The following is a 6,229-nucleotide window of genomic DNA, read 5'->3' as shown; positions in this document are numbered from 1 at the left end:
GATTTACCAACAACATTAAAACCACCTGCCTAATATTGTGTAGGCCACTAAAACTCTCTAAAAGCTCTGACCCATTGGGGCATGGACTCCACAAGACCTCTGAAGGTGTCTTATGGTGTCTGGCACCAAGATGTTCATAGCAGATCCTTTAAGTGCTGGTTCACTGGTTGTCCTTCCTTGGAGCACTTTTGGTAGGTGCTAACCACTGCATACCGGGAATACCCCACTAGGCCAACCTGATGTTTTGGAGATGGCTCGTCTAGCCATCAGGATTTGGTCCTTGTCAAAAGTCTCAGATTCTTACACTTGTCCAGTTTACCTGCTTTCAACGCATCAACTTTAAGAACTGACTACTTGCTGCCTAATCCCACCTCTTTGTCAGTGTAATTGTAACCAGATAATCACTGCTATGGTTTAATGTTATGGCATATTGGTGTAGATTTCTAGAAATAAGCGAAACTATCTGCATTCTTAACACAGAATATAAGAGACACTAGATGCAATAACTCAATCAAAACTGTCTGAAAATAAATGTTTTGACATTTCCAGACATTCTGACAAAGAGACAGATTACAGCTGTGGTTCCCCAGCTGCATGGACCCCCTGCCCTGCACATTTTAGTGGTTTCCTGCTCGAACATGCCGCTTTCAACTCAGGAAGGACTTGTTAATTAGCTGATTAGCTGGATCAGGTGTGTTGGGAGCAGGGTAAATGCTAAAAGGGGCTCCTCCAGGACCAAGGATGGGAACCACTGGATTAGAGGATTTCACACAAGATATACAGATATTTTGCAATGTACCTATTGTGGTAGATCTTGATCTGAGGCAGCGATATAACCCAGATAGATTTCTAGATTTCTTTTAAATAGACCAAGAAATAGGTTTTGTTCTGAAATTGGCAGACGGCTTGCTCCATTTGTTGAAAGGCAATTTATAGAGCAGGTCATAAGACAAAATGATATCAAGTACAATTAAAGTAGGATTCAAGACTTTCCCCACCCAACTCAGTGCCAGTAAAGTGACAGTGAACTAGACTGAGGTTAATAATGGAAAAAATTCTTATGAGGTCAAATTGTGAGGTGTCTGTTAAAAAGGGTGGTGTGAATCAAACCTCTTCTCTATTTTCAATGGCTTCAGTGGCTAACGCAAACTTTAAATGGCAAAGTTAATGGTAATGTTACATCAGCGAGCAGGTTCAGCTCAACCTATTGGCTTGCATTACTAATTCAGTGTTCAAACAGAGTCACCCCAAGGAAAAGCAAAACTTTCAGTTAAATGCCCAAGGCATCTCTACGACTAGCCTTCTTAGACGTATTTTGGCACTGACGGACAGGCGGAAAAGGCTGTTGGGATGCACTCTGGAGAAGAGCACCCTGGGAAGTTCCCACAGTGCTGTAAGCCAGTAAGCAAACCAAACTATATACATGTTGACTGAAATGTTCTTTCACAAAAAAAAAAAAAAAAAATCTATCGTGTCTTTCATGTTCACATAATAATCAAAGGTTATTTAGGGACTTACAGTTCTAACATTCAAGCGTACTGTAAATAAGCATGGTAGAGTAACACAGTAACATTCTGTAGGAAGCACTACTACATTGTTTGGGAATCTGGACACTTGTAGTGGACTATGCCTTTGGGAGCTAGACGGTTACCTTCCCTTCATGTGAATGACTGTGGACAAAAGAATATCAATTTTTCATCAGCTGCAATCGGTGCTTCTTCACCAGCTGACTTCAAACTGCAGAGCTTATCTAAGAAGTCAAAAAAGGTTAGGAGACACCATTAGGAAGGGTCACAAGACAACACCATGCTGAGAAGTGGTGGGAGGACCTGGTTGAGCTAGGGACTCTCAAAGAATCTCAAAGAATTCTCAGTTCTAGCATTCACACCTACTGTAAATATGCATGGTGGAGTAACACAGTAACATTCTGTAGAAAGCACTATTGGGAATTTGGACACTTGTAGAGGACTATGCCTTTGGGAGCTTGACAGTTACCTTCCCTTCATGTTTTTAAGCACTATGGACAAAAGAATATAACTGATATTAAATTAAATATAAATCTTCAGCTGCAATTGATGCTTCTTCACCAGCTGACTTCAAACCCCTTATCTAAGAAGTCAAAGAAGATTTAGAAGGTTTAGAGAATTCATCAGGAACGGTCCCAAGAAGACACTATGCTGGGAAGTGGTGGGAGGACCTGGTTGAGACCAATTTTTCAGCTGAAGAAGTCAAGTCTCTCAAGGTGAGTTGTTTCTTGATCTGTTAGCACTGCATGAACTTTCTTCCTAACTCGAACCAAATATTGAGAACATTGCTGGTGTAAATTTCAATTTGCTCATCATTTCTCCACATGATAAGCACATCCTGTGCATGCAAGACAAAATATTAAAGTAATAGGCAAATTTACACTTCAGAAGCCAAACGGCAACCTGTAGTGCTGAAATTGTCCCTCCGATTATTCATCAGGCAAATAATCACAATAAGTATGACACCCTCTGCTAAAAGTGGATTTTTCATTTGTCTCAAACAACAATCCAGCTCTAGGAAAGAGAAAAAAAAAGTTTCACTTTGTATCATTCGAACCTCCAAAGTGTGCGCCTTGATTGCCGAGAGGTGGCAGGTCTATTTAAACAATGTCATTACCAGCAGTTGCACATTAACTCTCTGATTACTTTACGGTAGCATGCCAGGAGCTAGAGCCATGGGATGCTCAGCTATCGAACTTCTGATTATTTTGGCACCTACCCTAATTGCCTATTTGTTCAATTTGAGTTGTGTGTAACAGTCGTAATGGCAAACAAAGTAATTTAGATAAGGAACTACTTTGTGTCTCTGTGTTTCGCCCCTAGAGGTGCTGTGCTGGAGCTCCCAGTCTCTGCATTGCAGTGCGGCTGGAACTGTATTGACCTGTGGAAATCAGCTCACGTACGTATGGCTATGAACATTGCGTTCTTTTCCACATATTTCCTTGTCATAGTCTATTAATAGATTCCTAGAGGCCATGGACCTGCTCTTCTTAATTGCATGCACAAGCATATTCTTATATATCTTATATACAGCCTATGCTAGATGTGCTAGATATGTATGTGTCAGATGTAGAAACCCTACAGTCCCAGGCATCAGACCCTTCTGCTTTTCTTTAGTCAGGTCGCCTCGCTCTCCTAATGGGTCCCACTGAAATGCCTCGGTATGGAACGTTAATTCTAATAGACACACTCTGTGGACAAGCAGTCTGTCAGTGTAGGAGAAAAATAGGAAGCTGCTGTTACTTGCAGAGATTGAGCCTTCAAGGGTACAGGCACACATTTTCAAATTTAAACTATATTTTAGACATTTTCTTTTCTTGCACTGCTACTGAACCCAGCATATTTTTAAAGCGACTATTGGGAGAATATGTTGCACAGGGTATAATGGTAACTTTGTGATCACAAATTCACAAGTATCTATGTATTATATTTTGATATTTGATATTTAATATAATTTTTGTAGTAGAGTTAACAGAGAAATTAAGCTCCCCTCCCAACAAATTAAATGTGACATCAACCCCTTCAAGCCTAAGCAACTCCTTCAAGCATATTATTAAGATATTAGCATGTTATTAATGTATTATTCAGAGATGACTACTGTACATTAGTAATGTTTTATTTAAAAGTGAACTAGAATGGAAAACGGTATTTTCCTTGCAATAGCTGAAAAATGAGAAATGGAGTATGGAAGTGACAAACTGTGAACTTCAAACACTGCTGTCTCTTCGTTGAAAAGAACTTTAAAATTGTTCAGTTTCAAATTCTCACAACTGTTACATAACAGTCTAGGTTTATTTCATTTTTGCTTCATAGAATTTACAACAATAACAACAACAACAAAATCAAGCAAAACTGTCTGTTAAGACCTGGGAATAACACAAGATTTCTTGATACATTGCTTAGCATCACTATGTCACAGTGATGTAAACCAACCAATAAAAGCACAGCTCACCATAAAAGAGAAATCAGCTTGTTTTATGTTGGGACAAAATAACAGGGTTGTAAATGGGCTTGTAAAACTACAATTAGGCATTGATTGCCCAGCCAGCAAGTTAATATGCTAACAACAAATACTCAATAAATCATCACTGTCCAATGAATCTGCAAAATGACATTACAGGAAAAGGCAAATATGTTAGTAACTTTGAATAGAAGTCGGTGTAAAATAAGAGCATTTCTATTGGACTATTCATCCAGAAGTATTCACACACAGAGCAGCTACAACTAAAAAACTAAAAACAGCCAGAAATAGATATACATTCTTTAAGGGCTACAAACATACCTACCTTGAAACTTCATAACACATACATAAGCGCTAAATAGCTTATCCACGAAGCAATGCCTTACACCAGTAATTGTATAAATATTATATTTAATATTTCTGAGGCAAATTAAATTACTTTTTATAAAAACCCTCAAACCAATTTATACTAGTTCATTTAATTTATATCACTGTTAGGAAGCATAATTCCCAAGTAACATAGCTTATTTGATATGATGGGCAGTCTCTATTATTAAGACCTAAGAAATAGGTCTCTAATAAAAAGAGTATTAATAAATTGATAAAAAGATCTATGAATTTAGCTTAGATGAGCTAATATGTCAAATACAGTGTCATCTTGCTTGATCTTGCAATCAATGGCATAAGCTGATCATAAATCCCCAAGGATCTTCCCAGCCATCATCCTCATGTGGGCTCACTTGGATGGAATGTTCCCTGGGTGAATTTGTTCATACCTTGTTAGCCGGACCCAGTTGGGCTTTCCAAATAAGCCCCTCTATACAGCCCACCTAAATCTCACATGGGTCACTTCTAGGCCCAATGTACAGTGTACAACCCAAATGGGGCCCATGCTTGACCCCTCCTGGTCCCATCACTGACTCTAGTGGGCATCCATTTATGGGGCCAACATGGAACCTATGGACAAAACTTCCTGGTTCCCAGTTGGGCTACTCAGGCCCCACCTTGACATGCTAGCTGGGTTAGGGTAGGGTTATAGGTGGGTGGGGGGGCAAATATATAATAAAGTTCTGGCCTAAAAGTTAAAAGAGGCGTGTGCTTGGGACAAGAGGTTGTCAGCTAAATTCCTTGGACTGGCAGGACGTGGGGTGAGGGGAGAGAGGGGGGGCATGATTTCTTGTCCCTCAATATTCACAGCTGAGATCATCTGAGGCCTTGTGGCCTTCTCTACTGTACATGTGGGTTGAATGTGGAGGCTGAATTCTATCTTTTATGCATTTCTCCTTCATTTAGAAAATATATTTATCTAATCACTAGTAAAGACAAGCCTTAGCATTTACTTTAAAGCTGCATTGCTTTAGGAATGTGCAAGGTTGCAAACTCATAGGGGAACAGAATAGATTTTGCCTCCTCAAGCAGTCTGAGGAGGGGGAAAAATCAGTCTTTTCTATACAACGTTTGTCTGGCAGCGAGTACTTTGGGGCGCTATTGCAAGAAACTACTTCACGGTGCCAAAAGCTAGCTTTTGACAAATAAATAAATAAAACTGCAGAAATTAGAAGCCTCCTATACTTATAGTGAGTCATAGCTATTTTCTTCAGCATTACTCATTCAACTCAGTCGAGCTGCCAATCACTTATGACAGCTCAAATCATTCCTAAAAATTTTTCAAAAATTACTGTAGATGTTTTAGTTTTATTTTACAGGTCGATAACTGGGCCAACCTTGGAATGACTGGGAATCCTGTTTAACCTCTTAAACTCCTTGGTTTATTTTCCACACTGTTATAATGTAGGACCAACCCAGTCAGTTTGCATTGCTTTTCTAGTAGTTACCAATCAGTAAAGTAATCCTTAGAGCAGGGGTGGGTGATTATGGTCCTGAAAAACTGGATTCCTTCACAGTTTTTGGGCTTTTCCTGCTCAAAAACACCTTCATTAATTAATGTTTAATTTGCCTGTTAATTGCCATGTTTAGTAGGTCTGTTAGAGCAGGGAAATCAGCAATGTTTTTTTGTGCAATTCCATAGAAGAAGCACTTTAGGATCCATAAAGAAAAGTTTTATAAATAAGATGTGTATTTGAGAGCATTTTAAAGGTTTAAAGAAGGGTTCTTTACTTATGTTGAGATTCTTGACAACCATATTTCTTTACAACTTGTTCTTTATGAAGCAAAAATGGTTCTAATAGCATAGTTTGAAGAAAAGTTTGGAGCACCTTTATGAGTAAAAGTGCATTAACCC

This window comes from Salminus brasiliensis, chromosome 19 (assembly GCF_030463535.1).
Source record: "Salminus brasiliensis chromosome 19, fSalBra1.hap2, whole genome shotgun sequence".
Taxonomy (NCBI): Eukaryota; Metazoa; Chordata; class Actinopteri; order Characiformes; family Bryconidae; genus Salminus; species Salminus brasiliensis.
This window is presented reverse-complemented; position numbering follows the sequence as displayed.